The following is a 22,976-nucleotide window of genomic DNA, read 5'->3' on the forward strand; positions in this document are numbered from 1 at the left end:
CTTTTTCAGAAAATTTATATAATTTATTTCTCAAAACACACAAGCTTCTGTTCTCTTTTCTTGTAGTCTGTTCTGTGCGTAAGTTACTACAAGGAAAAATGTTGTCTAGATATAGTCCTTACTTTAGGAGAGGGATTTGGGGAAGTAGCGGGGTAGGTAAAGTGAGTTTGTGACATAATTCTTTTGAAGTGGCTATAGAACATCCAAAAAAGCCTAGATGTCCTTCATCTATGCACAGCTGGAACTCAGGAGAAAGACTTGAGTTGGAGGGATAGATTTGTTAGTCCTCAGAGAAATCAAAGTCTATTTCAATTGTTTAATTTGAATAAGGCATTCAAGGAGACTGATAAAGAACACTAGAAAATATATAGGCTTTTATAAAACAGTATCAAAAATCAAGTGACATTAACTTACAGCTACTTTTCAACAATTACTGTTTTTTCTTATTACATTAAACTTTTCATTTTGACAGATGTTCTCCATGATTCAAAAACACCAAATTTTCTAATAGTTATTATTTTAGCTCTGGTATAGCAGTGTTCATTTTACTCAGCAGCAAAAACAGATGAAGTAAAGAAGGTTGTTGGATCCTGGTTAGCAGCTTTTATACTAGGGTCAAAAGGAACTTTTCCGTCTACTTATTTGTACAGGCTCAGAATGAAGGACAGAAATTTATGATTTTAAAAAAAGTATTGGCAAATTCAGGTAAATTGACTAAATATTGAGCTCCAATTCATCTAGTAAGCAGTATGGACCATAATTTATCAGTCTTAGAATAATTTAACAAGTTATCTCTGAACTCTGCACCTTAAAACAATACATATAGTCAGTTTTCACATTAAATGGCAATGCAGGGCTATAAAAATGACTGTGCAAACTGAAACCATGAAACATAATTTTAAGAATCAACAGGAGAAGTTACAATTTTTCACTGATGTTTTAACATTTTTATCAAAACATTAAAGACTCTTATTTTGACTATAAATGTAAAGGGAAATGAAAAAACAAGGTAAAGGTAACGTTTAATATGTTAACATAGAATCTGTGATAATGCTTATTTGCCAAAAAAAAAAAAAAAACTTGACAATAGTAGGTTGAATAGCATTTGCCTTTTGAGCTTATAACATATTTTCTATACATCGGCAAATTGTTACATTCGTTTCTAAATATGGATACACTTGTATTTTATTCTTTGTTGTTTTAACATTGTAAAATATCTGAGAGTTACCTTAATGTGAAATATTTTGCTCCCATCACTTCCTCTAGGGCATCTCCATTCTTTTCATCAAAATAACTTTTTAAATTTAAGTTGAGAAGTTCACCTTAACTAAGTTTCCCTGGCTGCATATATATTCTTATAAATGACAGCAGTGTCAACATTTCCATGGTAAACTGTTTCTTCTATAACTCTATTATATTTTATTTTTATTCTGCAGTTATTTGCACAGTGAAATAAAATATACAGTTTTTTCTTTGCTGCACTTTCATCTTTGCTGCCAATTATCTCCTAAGTTTATTCGTTTTTGTAAGACGTCACATGATTTGATCACTAGAAGACAAGAAGCAACACAACTACATGCTTTGCTGTGTGTGAGTGAAGTGAATAACAGATGTGCACTGGCCAATCAGTGACAGACACACAAAAAAGTGACAAGATTAGTCACTGAACCTGATACACACTTCTTAATTACACATAGATTTCTGTGCTGAAGAGCTAGCAGCAAAGTATGTATTTTACGTAATAACTCATAGCTAATATCCTATGGTAACTGAAACTTAAACGGTGTTGTAAGCCTGTTGTTATTTAACTAAATTGCAGTTAGTGATATTTGTACGTACTGGAACCATGCAAAATGCAGACTGACTATATTTGTCTCACATTTCTATGGTGTCAAAATCTGTAAATGGCTTACAATTCTGGTCCGGGGTGGTTATGAGGTTGGAGTCAAGATGTTGGCTTGGACTGTGATCAAGTGAAAGTTTACATAAGCTTAGATTATTTTTGATATGGTTTGGCTGTGTCCCCACCCAAATCTCATCTTGAATGGTAGTTCTCATAATCCCTAGATGTCCTGGGAGGGATCCGGTGGGAAGTAACTGAATCATGGAGGCAGTTCCCCCCACACTGCTATTCTCATGATAGTAACTGAGTTGTCATAAGTTCTGATGGTTTTATAAGGGACTTTTCCCCCTTTTGCTTGGCACTTCTCCTTCCTGCCACCATGTGAAAAAGGAGGTGTTTGCTTCCCTTTCTGCCAGGATTATAAGTTTCCTGAGGCCTCCCTGGCCATGCTGAAATCTGAGTCAATTAAACCTCTTTCCTTTAAAAATTGTCCAGTCTTGGGTATGTCTTTATTAGCAGCATGTGAACAGACTAATATAATTTATTTGCTAGCACTTCTGGAAATTTGGAGCTGGTTGGCAGGAAGACTCAGTTCCTTCCATGGACTGTGAGGATATCCTCATGATGTGTCAGTGGGCTACTACAAGAATAAGAGATCCCAGAAAGAGAAGATAGTATAAGGTAGTAGTTACATTGTCTTATCATCTGCTCTGAGAAGCCACACCGTCATTTCCACAATATTCTACTGTTTACAAAGGTTAACCCTACTCAATATAAGAACGAAGTCTAGTTCATTGGGGAATCATCTTGGAGAATAAATCCTATACATAGCAACTGAGAATTTAGGAGATGGTTTAGAAAAATTAAAAAGACCAAAAAATAAGCAAGATGATTCAAATGGGTTAGATTGAAGGTTATTTTTATTTTTATAATATTAATACTCTCTTAAGGCTTTTAGGAGACAAACTCATCTTCATTGCAGACATTTAATAAACTTAATTGAATATAGTATTATTCACCCCTTTCCTCACATATACTAAATTTAAAGGCTCCTTGAATCACAAGCAAAATATTACTTCCCTTTGTATGTATAGAATTTAAAATAGGGCCTAGCAAACATACCTAATAGATACTTTGCAATAAGGCTGTCAATTGGGGAGAAAAACTTTTAAGTTCTTTCAGTTGTTTGGATAATGCTGGTGACTTCATAGACTTTAACTATTTAATATTGTCGTAGCATAATTTCTCACAAGATAACTTTTTATACATAAATGATTTTGAGAATATCAATATGTTTTTTCTTTATAAACATTGTTTCCTACGTGAGTGTACAAAGGTGTTCATTTCCACGTACATTCACCAGCATTGGTCATTAGTATTACTCTTTATTATAAAAATCTGCAAAGTGTCAAAGGCTTTTTCTGCATCTATTGAGATAATCATGTGGTTTTTGTCTTTGGCTCTGTTTATATGCTGGATTACATTTATTGATTTGCGCATATTGAAGCAGCCTTGCATCCCAGGGATGAAGCCCACTTGATCATGGTGGATAAGCCTTTGACGAAATCCAACAACCCTTCATGCTAAAAACTCTCAATAAATTAGGTATTGATGGGACGTATCTCAAAATAATATGAGCTATCTATGACAAACCCACAGCCAATATCACACTGAATGGGCAAAAACTGGAAGCATTCCCTTTGAAAACTGGCACAAGACAGGGATGCCCTCTCTCACCACTCCTATTCAACACAGTGTTGGAAGTTCTGGCCAGGGCAATTAGGCAGGAGAAGGAAATAAAGGGTATTCAATTAGGAAAAGAGGAAGTCAAATTGTCCCTGTTAAAGATGACATGATTGTATATCTAGAAAATCCCACTGTCTCAGCCCAAAATCTCCTTAAGCTGATAAGCAACTTCAGCAAAGTCTCAGGATACAAAATCAATGTACAAAAATCACAAGCATTCTTATACACCAACAACAGACAAACAGAGAGCCAAATCATGAGTGAACTCCCATTCACAATTGTTTCAAAGAGAATAAAATACCTAGGAATCCAACTTACAAGGGATGTGAAGGACCTCTTCAAGGAGAACTACAAACCACTGCTCAAGGAAATAAAAGAGGATACAAACAAATGGAAGAACATTCCATGCTCATGGGTAGGAAGAATCAATATCGTGAAAATGGCCATACTGCCCAAGGTAATTTACAGATTCAATGCCATCCCCATCAAGCTACCAATGACTTTCTTCACAGAATTGGAAAAAACTACTTTAAAGTTTATATGGAACCAAAAAAGAGCCCGCATCACCAAGTCAATCCCAAGCCAAAAGAACAAAGCTGGAGGCATCACACTACCTTACTTCAAACTATACTACAAGGCTACAGTAACCAAAACAGCATGGTACTGGTACCAAAACAGACATATAGATCAATGGAACAGAACAGAGCCCTCAGAAATAATGCCACATATCTACAACTATCTGATCTTTGAAAAACCTGAGAAAAACAAGCAATGGGGAAAGGATTCCCTATTTAATAAATGGTGCTGGGAAAACTGGCTAGCCATATATAGAAAGCTGAAACTGGATCCCTTCCTTACACCTTATAAAAAAATCAATTCAAGATGGATTAAAGACCTAAACATTAGACCTAAAACCATAAAAACCCTAGAAGAAAACCTAGGCATTACCATTCAGGACATAGGCACGGGCAAGGACTTCGTGTCTAAAACACCAAAAGCAATGGCAACAAAAGACAAAATTGACAAACGGGATCTAATTAAACTAAGAGCTTCTGTACAGCAAAAGAAACTACCATCAGAGTGAACAGGCAACCTACAACATGGGAGAAAATTTTTGCAACCTACTCATCTGACAAAGGGCTAATATCCAGAATCTACAATGAACTCAAACAAATTTACAAGAAAAAAGAAACAACCCCATCAAAAAGTGGGCGAACGACATGAACAGACACTTCTCAAAAGAAGACATTTATGCAGCCAAAAAACACATGAAAAAATGCTCATCGTCACTGGCCAGCAGAGAAATGCAAATCAAAACCACAATGAGATACCATCTCACACCAGTTAGAATGGCAATCATTAAAAAGTCAGGAAACAACAGGTGCTGGAGAGGATGTGGAGAAATAGGAACACTATTACACTGTTGGTGGGACTGTAAGCTAGTTCAACCATTGTGGAAGTCAGTGTGGCGATCCCTCAGGGATCTAGAACTGGAAATACCATTTGACCCAGCCATCCCATTACTGGATATATACCCAAAGGACTATAAATCATGCTGCTATAAAGACACAGGCACACGTATGTTTATTGTGGCATTATTCACAATAGCAAAGACTTGGAACCAACCCACATGTCCAACAATGATAGACTGGATTAAGAAAATGTGGCACATATACACCATGGAATACTATGCAGCCATAAAAAATGATGAGTTCATGTCCTCTGTAGGGACATGGATGAAATTGGAAATCATCATTCTCAGTAAACTATTGCAAGCACAAAAAACCAAACACCACATATTCTCACTGATAGGTGGGAATTGAACAATGAGAACACATGGACACAGGAAGGGGAATATCACACTCTGGGGACTGTTGTGTGGTGGGGGGGGAGGGGGGGAGGGATAGCATTGGGAGATATACCTAATGCTAGATGACGAGTTAATGGGTGCAGAACACCAGCATGGCACATGTATACATATGTAACTAACCTGCACAATGTGCACATGTACCCTAAAACTTAAAGTATAATAAAAAAAAAAGACAAAAAAAAAAGTGAGGAGTGGGACTTAGGAAAGGAAAAGCATGGAGCCTTCATGTATTGAGATATAATTGATATACAATAAACTGCACATAATCAAAAAAAAATCTGCAAAGTGAAAACCGATTTGCACTTGTTTATTTTTCAGTTGTTTTATTACTGGTAAAGTTGAGTATTTCCCTAATGTACATTCCATGCTTTTTATTTTGTAACTTGCCTGAAAATATATTGTTATATTGAATAAAATGTTATCTTATAGTAGCATTATTATATATTAAAGTACAAGAGTTTGTCTCTAATACATGATGAATGTGTTTTTATAGTTTGACTAACTTATTTTCAGTTGTGGAAAAGATGATTTTGGAATTTATTTTTTTTAATTTGTATGTAATAAAATGTATTAATCTGTTTAAAATTTTGTTTATTCTTACAAAGTTACTCTAATAGTAATTAATTTGTGTAAATATTCCCATAAAATTCTTTTAGTGTTTATATTAAAACTTTTAATGAACATAGAATGAATATTGATGTGTGATTTTCATCAGGCATACACATTTATTTTTTGTCTAGAATATCAGCTAGTTTCCTTACCAATTGAACAATCCATCTTTAATATTTCAGAAATAAGTATGATTTTTATCTGAATGTATATTGTACGCCAGTTTCACACTTTTATAATTGTTTTTAGTTTTTTTTTAATCAGTAGTTTCCTAAATTAGTTTTAGATTTAATGCCTCTTATAATTGGTATAATTGGCAACTGGCTTTTACCACATTTGAAGAGTGCTGAAAGTGAAAATCAATAATACTTCTTCCTTACAAATGTGTCACTGATCTTGAAATATTCACTGTTAAATTCTTTCTGCCAGGTTCATCTCTTTTTACAATAAACATTTTCAAATAAAATTATATCATCTAGAAAGAGTGTGAAGATTTTTTTAACTATATTTAATATTATAAAATTGTATTTCTAAAGATACATTCTGATGCATGTCAGTGTAATTTAAAAAAAAATTAGGTGGTGGGAAAGGGTAGTACTGTATATAAAACAGTTTAGAGAAGTATATATACCATTTAATCAGAATACCTCACTAGCCATGTGAAGATGTAGTGCTGGTATAAGAATGTGCATAGGAAAAAATTAGACTGTTTGATGTTATCAAAAAACAAAGAAAAAAATGTGCTAAATTTGAAATATATTTTTCCAGAAAATTATAATACTAATTGAAAATTTATAATGTGTGGGGATCTCTCTCTCAATCTCTCTCTCTTACTGGAAAATTATAAAGAGAATAAGAAATTAATGGAAACAGCTTTCCAGAATTTTGAAAATTAGGAAGCAGGCACATGCATTTTGATACTGCTTTCTCCCACCAGCTGAAGATCTGAAATTGTTAACTCCACGTTATGTGCAAAAAAAAGGAAAATCTTATATTTGTAAACAATGCCTTAATCATATAATATATACAGAAAAATAGAAATTGATATTATATATAATTCATTTCATTCTTGTAGAATGATGTAAACTTTAAGTATAAAAGGGTAGTGTCATTTACAAATGGAGCTTCAGAAATCCAAAAAGACACAACTTCATTTGTACAGTGTCACTTGCAAATTAGAGTCCCCTCCCACTGCTATCCCCTCATTCTGCTATTACAAACCTTTGAAACCAAAAAAGTTAAACTAAAAAGTCCTGTAGTTTTTTTAGGTCTATATTATTTCCAAGATGATTTTGTATCCTTGGCTAATTAGTTATACTTACTCTAAATTTACAACTGTGCCTACAGGTTTTCCTCTTATGTAAATATCTAAAGTACCAGAAATACTATAGCTGGCATCAGAAATGAGATGAGAAACACTACCAGTGTCATTAGAATTTAGCTTTATAGCCCTGTCAACATAATTAAATACTAAAAGTTCTGACAGTTAACAGAAGAACTGAGAACTGATTCCTTAGCAATTTAGGGTAGTCTGTAGGGGATTATATGAGAGATTCACGTACATTCTTCTACTCATAAAGGAAGACTCAAGGTTAGAGGTGCCCAAGGCTCAATCCTTTGGTTTCTCAGTTTTCCAAAGGCAGAAAAATCCAGAGAATTGCAGATGTTTAGGTGGCTTTGCTAGATGTTAGAAGCAATGCTCTGGCATAAAACTAGTCAACAACCAAGATTTTAAATGTGGAAGTGAGAAACAGAATTAAGAAACAGTTTAATTCTTTATAATCACATTTACTTGCTAAGCAGAATATGAAAATATTTTTAAATGTCATTATTTTCCCTTTCTAAATGCAAGAAGGTGTCATTTTATAAAATAAACAGTTTTTCAGTTACTCTCCTTTTCTTGAAAAACCTACCCCCAAAAAAGAACTATTGTAATTTAAAGATTTTAACAGAATAATTATCTTTTAACATATATGTGTTCATTGCTTTTCCCTTGCAGACATCTTTGGTCTTGCACTTTAGCAACTAGGGCAAACACATTGTGAACAAATAGCAATAAAATAAATAAAAAGCGCTGACAAATATTACTTAAATGGAAACCTGGTAGTTCCACTTTTACAATGATCTTAGTCCATTTGGGCTGCTAATAAGTTACCTTAGACCAGGTAATTTATAAATAGAAATCTATTGTTCACAGCTCTGGAGGCTGGGGAGTCCAAGGCACCAGTAGATTCATGGTTTGGGAAAAGCACACTGCCTGCTTCAAAATGGTGACTTGTTGCAGCACCTTATATGGCACAAAGTGCAAGGCAGCACACTTCAACCACTTTTATAAGGACACTAATCCCATTTATGTACCCTCATGACTTAATCAGTTATCAAATACTTCGCCTCTTAATAGCATCTGAATGAGGACTAGGTCTAAAACATGAATTTTTGAGGGACATATTCAGGTAATAGCAAGTGGCAATGTACTTCTTTATGAAATTTCTGCTTGAAACAGCTAAATGATTCAGCTGAAGTAGAGTGGTTTACATTTTATCATTTCCTAGATAAGGCATAGTCCTCAGATATTTGATTTTTAAGTAGTATGTGGTGATTCTACTAAAAAGTTAAGTGACTAATTTCTGAGTTTCAAAAAAGATAATTTTAGAAGAGGTAATGAACTTGAAACTTAACAAAAGGCTGTCGAGCTACTGGCCTTCTCAAAGTTTACAAGGCTTGACTCCTTTTTCCTTTCCCCCACATCAATTTTTGAGCTTTAAATCTCATTGTGAGATTATGTTACGTTACCACAGAGTTCTTAGATTCTTCCATCTTTAATATAATCAGGTTGGGGGGAGGAGAGGAATCTGCAGAAGATTTTTTAAAAAACCAGAACGAAGACAATGGAGAACCTCGAAATGGACAGAAAAGTAATATATGGTATTGTGAGAAAAAATGTATCTCTGTAAGTTCACAAAGAAAATGGGACCCAGCAGAACTAAAGGGAACTATCAGAGAGAGTAGGAATGAAGTAAAATACCCAGAAAAAGAAGAATCTGCCCTCTTCACCTTCCAGACAAGTGAAAATCTATAGAATGGAGATGGAAAGCGAGGCTTACATAAGGATTGGAAAGAACACCATGCCCCCAAGTGATAAATCATTGATTACATCTGCATCTGATGGCTGAAAGTCAGGAGTTTACCCATTTTCTTGCATCAGGAAAAAATTGTTGACATTATCCTCTTTACCAATGATAGATCCTGCATATTTCAAACTCACATCTGCTGAATGGCCAGGGCACAAGAAAGCAGGAATTTTTCTATAAGGATCAGGTGGAGTCAGTTCTTCTACCTTAATAGAGTTGTAATTTAGAAGTTTTTGTTTTGCTTTATTTTTTAAAGAACGCTTTAAAATTATCAGCCCCCTAAGCAGATAATCTGAAGCAGTTGAATTATTGAACAAAGTATGAGTGGCTATGGAATCACTGGGAATTTTTTTCTGTCAATGAAGAATAAATTACTACCTGTGAACCAAATCATGTACAAGCAGGAAGTCAAAAACCACTAGGGTAGTTTAGATATTCCTGAAACTATGTATCAAATGTGGGGGTCTTTTTTTTTGAATCCTAAAAACAAAGCTACCAAAACACAGAGTGATTTTGCAATTTCTTCTCTGGGATAAATACAGCTACCGTAGAAAGCAAAATTGGAAGGATAGACAAGAGGCCTTTAATTTATGGAAAATTTGGATTTTTACAGTAAATTTGAAATGGCTACAAAGCCATACATCTGTGCTGTGCTGTCTTTTCTGAAAAAGAAACAAAAAATAAAGGACAGAGCTTCTAAAACCACTTTGTCCATTGACATGAAGGTGAGGACGGTGAAGTGAAGAGAGTGTTATAGAATATGACCATAAAGTTTAACGTGCAGTAGATTATTAACCAAATGTTTTGGTGTATTTTATTAAATTTGTGAACTCCAGAAAAACCATGTGAATTATTCTGACTTTTCCTTTAAACTTTATGTGAAGATTAAAGAATATGATAAAATCTTGACATAAATGTCATGTATTTTCTGACATTCTTTATTGGTGTTGGAAAGTTTAATTACTGAGGTAATATCTGTATATTTATAATACCCTCTCACAATTCAAGCTCTAAAACCGCCTAAAATAATTATAAATAATTAGCAGTAAGGGAAAATTTTAGACCTAATTTAGACAAATGCTAAGCAAGCCCTAAAATGTCTATATTTCATTTTTGACCATTGCTTGGATTTTCCTTTCTTGAGCGCATTTGTGCATAAGTCTTGGTCTTATTTTTTATTTTTGATACATGACTCTGGTCAAAATTATAAAAATGATCTTAAAACCTGAACCTCATAGACCCAATTTTAGAAGACTTTAGAAATTGTTAAAATGGGTAAAAGGCAAAGGAAGCCTTTCACCTTTGAGGATAAATTGATTTCATCACATTTGGAATAACAAAGCATACAGCATTATACAATGAGTTGTAGACAAAGCAAAAAACAAAGATTCTCATTTGAGAATGGCATGAAATGAGGTAATTTGAATTATTAAGATAAATTACTGCAAAATTAAGCATTGTTCCCTGGTTTATATAAGTGTCTAGTAGCCTTGTAGTCTGCTGCACTGCTGTTAGTACTCACATACACAAGGCATGCTTCTGATATCTAGATATTGGTTTAGTCACCCAAATGCATCAATTCTGTTTTGATAGTAACTAGTTCTAGGTTTGTGGTAGGTCTGGAGGAACTTACACCACCTGATAGGTTGTAAGAACAAAAAAAAATTAGCTAGATTAGATAGATACACACAAATGTTCACACACTCGTACAATTATGTGTATATTTACACAAACCCAAATGCATATATATTTATAAATGGCTCCACTAATCAACCTGTGGTAATTTAGTAATTACATAATCTAATAAAACATGATTTTATACTACTAAAAAAAGTTGTTTTTGAAAGTGTAATTCCATAATTTTCAAAAAGGTCCAATACTGTACAACTTGCCAAAGCTGTTAATTCCAAGTACAATGATTGATGCCTAGTTGTAAAATATTATTTAGCTAATATTGCTGAGACAAAAGACTACCCACTGGTCAGAGATTGAATTCTAGGGAAATAATTTTGTGATTGTTATTGTCAAACCAAATGACATTCGAAACAACTAAATGGAAGAGTTTTGCCTCACAGACTGAAAAAAGAGACTTTCTTATATATTAAAATCCTAGAGACTGATGAACAACTTTCTAGGTACAGATTCTATTCCCTCGCACCACCTCAGATGAGAATCAGATCTTACTAATGTCAATCCCAATTCAGAACCTGGGAAGTTTAACATCCAGAAATACACGTTGTAAACTCTAAGAAGGGCAGTGGCATAGCTAGATAAGTGTCTCTCATGTATGCTGCACCCTTATCTCATGTGTACAATATCACTGATAGATGCATGACTCCCATAACAGAATATGGTGTATAAAAGTATCTACAGGTGTTTCAGCATCTGCTTTTGTGTAAAAATAAAAAATAAAAAATAATTGATTGATATAACAATTAAATGTGTAATTCAACTTTAGCATATGTGTTTTCTCTTTTGGTTAATCTGTAATGTACCAGAAATGTAAAAGTTTAAGTAATCAAAATCTAACCCAAATAGTAGAGAGATTTTTAACATATAAGATATTTAAGGAAAAGAAAAATGAAATATATCAAGAGGAATTCATACTCAGAAATTTCAAAAACAGAGACTCTACAAAGCTGCAGAAAATTTTCAGGAAAAAAAAAATCTGGTTTACTCATGCTTGTTGGTGGTATTATAGAGAAAGAGTTGGATAGAGGACAAGACTGAAATTATTTAAATGTAATCCCATATTATTCTTTCTAAACTGTAGTCCCATTCAATACGGTACCAGAAGGCGGCTTCTGCTTCTGTATAATTCAGGGAATATTAGAAAATAGAATCTTGAGCAAGATCAGTTCACATATACAAGGATCACTAATAAAGAAAAATTAAAAGTTACCCTTTGGCTCATTTCTATCAAGGCTGGTACCAATGAAATTCACCATCTATATTTTCCTATTGTCTGATAGTATGTAGGACCTGTGATAAATGAGGGAGCAAGAAGGAGAAAGAGATGGGGTCTGGGATAAGTGAGGGAGGTAGAAGGAGAGAGGAGATATATACTCTCTGTATGTCCTTGGCAGAAGAATTTGAGGACAAAAAAAATAGAATTTGTCTTTTCTCTCAAAAGCTTCTGGAACACTACTTCGAAAAAAAAAAAAAAGTTCATAGGATTTCTTCTGACCATGAGAGGCAATATATTAATGCCTCTTTGCTTTTAAAACCATCTTGGAAGAAGAGCAACAAAATGCTTTAAACTTGTATTTCAATTTGTACTTTACAAGATTTTTATATGTATAGTTCCATTTCATCTTTTTACTACAATGTATGCTTATGATGTACGTAAGAATAATTCATTTTTATTAATCTACTTGAACTAAAGGATGAAACAGTATAAAACAGGTTAAATGCTATTTCCCAAATCACAAATCTCAGAGGTAAAAGCTCCTTAACATCTAAGTTTTCAGACTCCCCCCCTTCAGGATGATTGTTTTTATTTGCTCACATTATTTCCTATATGATTTTCTTTGACAATTCTTTTGATCTTTTTGTGTGTGTGTTTGTGGTGTGTATCTTCATGTGAAATGAGAAAGAAAAACCCTGAGGCATTATTTTTCAAAAATATATTAGCTACAATGAAATGTATTGTATAAACCACTATTACTTAATAAGTACTTACATTGTATAGAGAAGGGAGCTGTAGCAATTACTAAAGACAACATACGGCAGGTGTCTTAAAGCTCTAGGGTGACAACAAAAACATATGACTTCAGCTCATTATAAGTATTTTCTAAGATCTTCTTAATTGCTGTAGTAATTAATATGTACCAATATTTGTGAATATGCCAACTGACTTGAATATACGGAATGAATATGTTTTGTACTATCAAATTTACATGAAATATACATCTTAAGAAAATGTAGTCTGACCCTATACATGTATGCATATATTATCATATAAAGAAACCTTAGAAACTGAATCTCTTACAAAGCTGTCATGTATCATTTCTATTTTCTTCACATGATAACATTGTCTCCGAACATTTTCTGATTAGTAATACATACTGTGTGATGATTGCAATCTGGTGGAATGGAGTAATAATTAGCATTAAGAAAATGTATTCTTTCAAATCAACATGACAGTTTAGCTTTCCAGATCACACAGTACTGCTAGTAACACCACTGTGATTAAAAGAAATGCTTGCTGGATTAAAACACAAATGAAAAATAATATGTAATAACATTTTAATTCTGGGATCCCACATAATAAAGAAAAATACTTTCTAAGGGAAATTGGATTTTTTTTCTTTAAACCTTTTATGTTAGATATTAGAGGTTCTTGGATACCCTTGAGGAAAGTTATTTTAAAAAAAATATATAATTTTAAATTCATGACAACATAACCACTTGAAATTACCTTTCAAGTAAGGATTTAATTTTTATTTGTTTAATCAATCCAAGCTTTATGAAACACTTGAAGGTATATAAATAGCTAGAAACTTTAAGAAAAGAATATTAAATATCCTAAGAAAGCTGTTTTTCATAAATTCTGTTAAATTTAAACAATGGTTCTAAGTTACAGGTCAAAATGGATCAGGTTAAAAACGTAAAATGTTTTAGAATGTAATGTAAAATATAATATGTTAACCTAAGGTTAATTTCTTTATTTTTAAACACTCAGATTGTATCCAGTAGGATTCAATGTGGGAAGAGACTCTACTTCAGGTTTTTTATTTATTTCCTTTGTTTTTTCCACAAAGAGAAAGTGCTTACAAAATCAGAAGTCACCACTGGAAATACGAAGTTTGAGAACATATTCCTTTAGATGCCTTGTATATATCTGAAAACTGAGACCAAAAAGCTGCTGCTAGATCTGTAGCTCATCATCAACAAAATAATGACTATACTCTGGAAGTCTGAGCTTAGCTAGTTCAACTGATTCTTGCTATAAATTAAGCTACAGACACTAAACACTCAGTTCAGTTGTAGCAACATCTATCTACAATTCAAATACCTTGTTTGATAGCAGAAATGTCAAACAAATACCAGAAGTGTTTCAGTGTAATCAGGAATACAAAAACCAATCTAAGTACTTAAAATAGTGGAAATTTAATTAAGGCAATTTGATTAATGCTGACACTGACTCTTTCAATATAAGTTGAAACTCAGGTCTACTGTCTCAATATTGAATGAAATAACTCTTTAGAAGAGATACTGTACTAGATCACATAGCAGGCATGAATCTGTTATCATTGATATCAGTAAAAAAAAAAGGAGAGTGTTAAATACATCCTGCTTTTAAATAATTGACAGAGATCAATGATTGTCAAAGAAGGATGATTTTTTCCCCTTATAGGACATTTGGCAATATCTGGAGATACCTGTGATTGTTAAACACCAGAATGGAGTGGGATGATATATAGTGGGGAGAGATTACATTGAAAGAGTCAATGTCAGCATTAATAACTAAGTATGCCAAATTTTAAAATATCACTAGCGTGCCACTTGTGGTAGATAAAATTGTCCTTTATTATTTTTCTTTCTTTTCTCTCTATATTGGTTATGACTTCCCCGTGGGCAATTTATACCTCTTGGCACCTATGTCTTTGGTCCTGGATCTGTGAAATACTTTGTTTTTTAAAAGAGTGTGTGGGAAAACTTTGCAATATACCAGTTTCCATCTGAGGCCTTAAAATATATGGCAATTTTTTATCAGCATTCAGAGTTTCCAACTTATGAAATGTTATAAGCATATTTCAAAAAGCCATTGCTCTGTCAGCCTTGGATCTGTGGAACAGACATGGACCCAACCAAAACTTGGAGTCCTGCCTAGCCCATCCAAGGCTGGGGAAGTGTAACCAAGATTATCAAACTGCAGTCATGCAGACACATGAGTATAAGACAAATTATTGTTGTAGTAAGCCACTGAGATTTTGTTATTGTTTTGTACTGAACTTCATCACAAAAGAATGCTTGGATATACAACATAGTCACTATTAGCTCTCTAACTTAGGGGAAGACATTATTTTATGTGTTGTAAATAACTGTCTACAAAATGAGGCAATTTGAAAGATAATTTTAAATCTTTTCTAACACAAATATTATAATTTCTCTGATTCTAATTCATTTATAACATTATTGATTTATATCGTCACCTCAAAAAAAGTATGTAAACTGTGAGTTTTAAACATTCTCCATCTGTGTGAGTGAAAGAGTGATACATTATTAGTGTTATTTGAAAAGAGAGAGCCCGCAACTGCCATTAAAAATTAAAGAAATGGGTGGTTCACAGGCATATCCACTGATATCCTAAGCTAAACTGTCAAAGAATTAGAAAAAATTTACTTTAGGCAGACTTAGTATTAAGGGCCACAGGAAGAGAAGAGAGAAGGAAGACAGGAGAACCTATGCATCTTCTTTGGAAAGTGGGAACAGTTGGTGGAAGAACCACAATTATAATTTTGTAGGACATAGATTATGAGAAAGACTACCTGAAATATCAGATGAAGTAATCCAAGAAGTGCGATACTATCACATAAGCCCTTAGGAGAAAATAATTTTGAGTGTATTTTCTACAGGAAAAATGTATATATAAGAGAAAATGGAAAATAGTAATAATGTATTTCAACGATATTATCCTCTTTGCTATCTTCATAAAGGAAACAGGGGTTATAAATGTTACATGGTTTGTTTGAATATCTAATATTGTAAAGCCCATACAAATAAAGATTTGAATCTAATATATTAGGTTACCTTTATGTATGTTTGCTCTCTATTTCTCAAATTCCTAGATGACTATATCATATTTTCACTTCTTTATTCAAATATCAAACACCTCTTATACCATCTCCACTCTTAACTGAACATATGGCTTTCAAGTTCACATAATGATTGAAGTGGTCATATTCAACTGTGGCCAAATTGAAGGTCTTTCTAGGGAAAGTGTGGGATCCCAGAATTAGAATAGGGTATCTTTGTCAATAACTTATAAATATTAAAACCTCTTCATCTACTTTCCTAGCTGTATATGTCCTAAAACATCCGATACTCTTTTAAAATGGGTGACCTGAATGTGCTTCCAGCGAATCACAGAACCTCCATCTATGTCCATCTATGTACCAGATCACACAAATATTCTCAGTTTTGTCTGCATTATGCTTTGTTTCTCTCCACTAAATTTTTCTCATTAGCCTACACTTCACTGTTCAGTCGTTGCCTAGTTTTGCTCTTTGCCTTATAGTATTATCTTTGAAATCATTGTCTATACTGTATCAGATATTTTTCTTGCATTTTCTCTCAAATCCACTAGAGTCTGGTTTGGTTGTCCCACCAAAACTGTTTTTCTTAACGTGATTAATAATCTCTATTATCAGTGAAAATTCATCTCTCCTATTATTTGTAATATCAACAACAAACATGTTTGATTTCTCTCTTCTCTCAGACTCACTTTCATCTTTCTGAGCATAAGACTTCCTGATTTTCCTCCTACCTTGTAGTTGCTCATTCTCATTTTCTGCTCAATTTTCCTCATCTCCTTGACTCTGATATGTGGTAGTATCCCAGTAACGTTGAACTTCTTTCTTAATCTGCCTGAGAATGTTATCTTTAAAAACTCTATTGAGATGCAATTCATGAACATAAAATTACTCAATGTATGTCTCAACTTTTTTCCTGTATATTTAGAGTTGCACAACCATTGCCATCACAATCTAGTTTTAAAACATTTTCTTTGCTCCCAAAGAAATCCCGTATGAATTCACAGTCACTTCCCATTCATCACCCTCTCCCCAAGCTCTATTTTCCTATTCTGGAAATTTAATATAATTGGAATTCTAAATATAGGGCCTTTGTGAATTGTTTCCATTGTTCCTTTTTTTTTTTTTTTTTTTTGAGACAGGGTCTCCTTTCTCTGTTGCCCAGGCTGGAGTGCAGTGTTGTGATCTTGGCTCACTGCAGTCTCAAACTCCCAGGCTTAAGTGATCCTCCCACCTCAGCCTCTGGAGTAGCTGGTACTATAGTCATATGCCACCACACCTGGCCAATTTCTGTATTTTTTCCTAAAGACAAGTTTTCACCATGTTGCCCAGGCAAGACTTCAACTCTTGAGCTCAAGCAATCTTCCTGCCACAGACTTCCACATTGCTGGGAGTATAGCCATGCACCGCCATGCCCAGGCCCAGCTGGAAATATTTTCTAGATATCATTTTCACAATGTCTATTTTAAGCATACAATTATATAATTCTATTCTACATATCCTTTATCCTAAAACTCATTGAATTTCTTCTAAGTTCCAATTTTGTTTTAGTTAATTATCTAGCATTTGTGTATATGGTCATCCCTAGGTATCCATGGTGGATTGGTTCCAGGACAATCCTCTCCCCTGCAGATATCAAAATATAAAAATACTCAATTTCCTTTTAAAAAATGTCATAGCATTGAATGCCAGATTCCACTTCAAGAAGGCTGACTAGAGATATCAAAAACCCATCCTCTGTAGAAATGAGAATGAAAATTATAAATCGGTAATGATTCCTTGAATAGAAGGTCTAAGAGAGAACACCAGAGTTTAACCAAGAACTCATGGGAAACACCTAAGGCACAGGAGAAGGAAGCAAGCAGCCAGCTTGGCCTAGATCAGGCTGGAGCCACGAGGAGTTCATGATACTATGGGGAAAGAGTAAATGAGGGTGCCTCGGTGGTCCACATACATGCCATGGGCTGCTGCAATCCGAACCATGAGAAAACTCCTTTACTCTTACAAACCCTGAAGCTAGCAAGGCTACTGATTTCAAAACCAGTGAAAGCATTAATCAGACTGGGAACTTGCACTGGGTCATTCACCATCCCTCCAGACTTGAGCAGCTGTGGCAGAGCACCATTTTGGAAGCATATCTGTCATAAGATTACAATCAGCACTGAGAAGGATAGACCCCACGTCTCTACATCCCAGGAACTCCTGCTGATATTGCCCTGTGTCCACTTAGAGAGCTGCAGCAACACAGCACTGGCTGGACCCAGAGGTGCTGCAGGCTCCTCAGTAATCTAGCCCATAGGGAGTGTTATTCTCCAGGGAAAGGATTATGAAGTGCAACAAAAAAGCAGACCTCAGGATAAAATAAACCAAAGGGCACTTTCATCAGGTCTGCAAGCTATTTGTCTGTAGCTACGTAAAATTATTTTCCATCCCATCCCTAGCAGCCATAAAAACTCTGTGTTCATCTTTGTAAGCAAACGGTGAAATTCCCTCCCACCAGCAAAACAGCCTGTGTGCTAAAACACACACAGAGAGAACAGGATACCTCCTCTCCTACTGCATACTTGCTCCTACTGCCACTGAAGCGTGGGGTGGATGAACCTGAGGGCTCCCTCTCTGAGTCTGTGAGTGACAACTGTTACCCTACTGTTGGTGTGGCCTCTGTGCTGAAGCTCAGGCTTGAAGAGTGGGATCCCTCACTGCCATGTGTGGTGCTACCACACTGTTGCTACAGAGAGCAGGAGAATCTGAGGGTACTATGTCTAGGCTGTGGGTGGAGGCACTGCCATCACAGCTACCACCAACACTGGCCTGCAATTCTCAAGGCACAGAGGGTTGTCCCACAACTGCTACTGCCATCACCAACAATACACCAGCTTCGCAGGGACTTGAGAACCCACTCACCCGTCTAGGCCACTTCTGCCACTACTGATATCTGGGCAAGCCACAAGGAGGCCCAAGAATCACCATTCTGGTAACCACCAATACAGGTGCAATTGGTGAATAAAATAGGGGCATAAAATAAGCAATGCTCAACCCACCACTGCCACTATAGTGAATAAAGATTGGCTCACCTTTCCTCCCAGTTCCCAGCACAAGTTCCTTATAGCTTCTACTGATAACTACACCATAATACTCAGGAAATCACAGAAAGTACTAACAATGTTTACAGCCAAAGAAATATAGAGACTACACTAATGCACATACTCAGGATCAAAGCCAAAGGGCCCTACCCAGCCCAAAACCAAAATACATTTATAAGGAAAATCCTACTCTACAAAAGTAAATGGAACCATAGGAAGAAGTGGCTGTTACACCAGAGGTGCAGATGTCAATGTAAGACACAGAAAACATAAAAACACAGAAAGATATGACACTTCCAAAGGAAACCAATAATTAACCAAGAATAGATCTTAATTAAAAAATCAATTTTCTAAATCACAGATAAAACATTTAAAATATTGATTTTAAAAGCCACTCAGATACAAGATAATTCTAAAAAAAATACGGATTAATCAAAAACAATTCAGGACATGAATGGTACATATACCAAAGAGAAGATATTAATGAAAAGGAAACAAATAGACATTCTGGCACTAAATAGTTAACTGGTAAAACACATTGCAAAGCCTCTAAAGTAGATTAGATCTGGCAGAAGAAAGAATCTCAGAACTTATAGACAGGTTATTTGAAATAATCCATTCAGACAAAAACAAAGGCAAAAAAAGTAAAAAGGAGTGATGAAAGATTTCATGACATTTGAGACAACATAGAATAGTTAAACATTCAAATTATCAGCATCCCAAAGTGTGTAGAGACAAAAAGGAGTGGTAAAACTATTTAATGATATAATAGATAAAATTTTTCCAAATCTAGCAAATGATTTAGATGTTTAGATACAGGAGGATCAGTGATCCCTAGTAAGATACATTGAAAAAATATCTCTTTATAGCACATTATAGTCAGATGGTATAAAGTCAAATATAACCAGCAGATCCTAAAAACGACAAGAGAAAAGTCCCTAGTCACCTATAAAGGATTATCAGATTTAAAGCTTCTCAACAGAAACTTTAAGGGCTAGAAGAGAATGTCACTGTATATTTAAAAGGCTGAAAGAAAAAAAAATAAAACACTGCTAGTCAAGAATATATTAAAGTCTTTCCCACACAAGCAAATTTTGAGGGAATTTATTGTCATTAGACCAGACTTACATGAAATGTTCAAGGGAGTCCTAAACTTGGAAGCAAAAGGATGACATTTATTATTACAGAAACACATGAAATTGTAAAACTCATGGGAAAATAAATCACACAAATGAAGGAAAGAGTCAACTGGTGCCACTACAGAAATCCACCAAACAAAAATGACAATCAGTATAAGACAAAGAAAGGAACAAACAATACATAAAACAATCAGAAAACAAATATGACAGGAAAAAAGTCTCACATCAATAAGAACCTGGAACATAAACGAATTATCTATTTATAAGATAAAGAATGACAGAATGCAAAACACATCATCCCACTATATACTGCTAAAAAGAAACTCAATTTACTAGTAAAGACACATATTGACTAAAATTAAAGAGATAAAAAAAAAATAATCCATGCTAATGGAAACCTAAAGTGAGCATGAATAACTATACTTAGAACAGACTTTAAGTCAAGAACAGTAAAACAGGACAAGGAAGCTTGTTACGTAAAAGGATCAATCCAGCAACAGTATGTAGAAATTATAAAACACACACTCCAAATACTGGAGCACCCAGATTCATAAAGCAAATATTACTAGAGTGTTGGAGGTTACACAAGTGTTTCTTATGATTAGGCGTAATTGAAGCCTGTTAACAATATGAACCTGTGATCAATTAAGCAGCTGGCCACTCGTTACCTTCTCCTTGCTCTTGTTACGTAGAGAAGGGTACCATTTACAGGGAATAATCATCAGTTGAGCAACATATTCTCCTGGTTCAAAAACCCAAAGACCTTGCGACATTACCACTACCTGAAATTCTCCTTCACAGTCAAAATCAACAACTCCTGGGCCTGTAAGTTAAGACAGCTTTTACCAAAATCAATCCCATGTATCTTGTTGGCAAAGGTCTCCAAATACCAGTATAAATCTTGGTCAGTTTGTTTCTTTCAATTAACGTAATTTGTTCTCTAACTTGGAGATCTAATCCTGCGTTTCCAGGTGTTCCTAGGGCGAGAGAATCAATATGCAACGAGGGCAAAGTCCCGGTGTTTCTATTGAGAAACAGGGAAACTGTGTTATAAGATCCCTTTGGCCTAGAGGTATAGAGATATTTTTTTGAAACGTCCAATTTTTCTACACTTATAACACTTTCCCACTTTAGGGCTCAAACCTTGGCTTCTTTTAGATCTGTCAGTTACCAAATTAGCAATTGCCTGAGTCAATACTGCAGAGCAATGAAGCTCAGTTCCCACATCTTGACAAGATCTGAGAAAACCTCCCAAGTACTCTGCACATCTCACAGGTGCCAGTGCACATTTACAATCCACGAAAGCCAAAGCTAAAGTTAGCCTTTCCGTAGCCACAAAAGACAGTACATCCAATTTCCATTCTCTCTCTCCTGTTCACCACATTCAATAGGTGCTGTAGGTGAGGCAAAAAATTCTCTCAAACCCTGAACTAATGATAAAAATATGGTAGGTAACAAACTCCAAACAAAACAGAGAAGAAATAGCCAAATTCTTTCCCATGTTATTCTGATTCAAAAAGTTCCCATTCTTTGTACCTCTAGGGCACTGATCAGTACCTTTTTAAGGCACTCACCTCTTGCTGCTGCCGGCAGACTTGTAGCGGCATTTCTCATTCTTCTAGCTGGTTTTAGTTTTTTCTGTTCAAGCAGACCTTCTTCGTTCAAGTCCATATCAGGTCCCTCCAGGTCTCTGTCCCTGTTAGTCCCTGTTCAGGTGCCACTTGTGGCTGACTGCCACTGTTAGTAATTCAGACTGTCGTTACGGCAGTTACTACTGTTACTACTTGAGACCATCATTACAAGACTGAATGAAGGGACGAATATAGAAATAACAAAAAACGAAAGTAATCATTTTAAGGAAAGGCTAGGATGCTGAAGAAGAGCGCTCTCTGCTCCTAGTGAGCAAAGGCAGCTACCCGACCTTCTACAGCTCTTCCTATTTGTTAGGTAACAAGAGCAAGGAGGAGGAGGTAACGATTGCTCAGCTGCTTAATTGATCACAGGTGTGAACAGGCTTCAATTATGGCTAATCATAAGAAACACTTGTGAAGCCTCCAACACTAGAGCTAAAGAAAGAGACACACTGCAATACAATGATAGTGGAGTCAATGGGGGAAATTAAGATGGCAATAAAAATATTTTGAAACAAATGAAAACGGAAACACAACATAAAAGAAAAAACCTGTGGCAGACAGCAAACGCAGCGCTAAGAGTTAAGCATATAGCAATAAATGCCTACATCAGAAAAGTGAAAAAAATTGCAAACTAACAATCTTACAATGTGCCTTAAAGAGCTAAAGAAACAAGAACAAACAAAACCCCAAATTAGCAAAAGAAAATCAGTAAAAAAGATCAGAGCAGAATTAAATGAAATAGAGACCTAAGAAGCAATACAAAGGATCAACACAACAAATACTGATTATTGGAAAACATAAGCAAAACTCATAAACCACTAGCTAGACCAAGAAGAGAAAGGTACCAAATAAAATCAGAAATGAAAAAGGAGACATTACAACCGATACCACAGATACATAAAAGATCATCTGAGACCATTATGAAAAACCATACGGGAACAAACTGGAAAACCTAGAGGATCTGGGATAAATTCCTGAAAATACACAACCTACCAAGATTCAGTGAGGAAGAAATAAAAAACGTTAATAGACGAACAATCAGTAGTGACATTGAATCACTAATAAAAAGTCAACATGAAAATTCCGAGACCTGATGGATTCACAGCCAAAATCTACCAAACATACGAAAATACTAATCCCACTGAATTTACTTCAAATAATCA

At 34.8% G+C, this 22,976-nt stretch overlaps 1 long non-coding RNA gene across 1 annotated transcript in view; it reads right to left on the bottom strand.

Annotated features, from left to right (window-relative positions):
- The window catches only part of LOC129529861 (uncharacterized), a 49,080-nt gene extending 27,116 nt beyond the window's left edge, over positions 1-21,964 (bottom strand). The window contains exon 1 of the long non-coding RNA XR_008675384.2: positions 21,754-21,964. This is a non-coding gene — a long non-coding RNA (uncharacterized lncRNA). The remainder of the gene's footprint in view (positions 1-21,753) is intronic.
- Between the last annotated feature and the right edge of the window lie 1,012 nt (positions 21,965-22,976).

This window comes from Gorilla gorilla, chromosome 1 (genome assembly GCF_029281585.2).
Source record: "Gorilla gorilla gorilla isolate KB3781 chromosome 1, NHGRI_mGorGor1-v2.1_pri, whole genome shotgun sequence".
In the NCBI taxonomy this organism is placed as follows: Eukaryota; Metazoa; Chordata; class Mammalia; order Primates; family Hominidae; genus Gorilla; species Gorilla gorilla.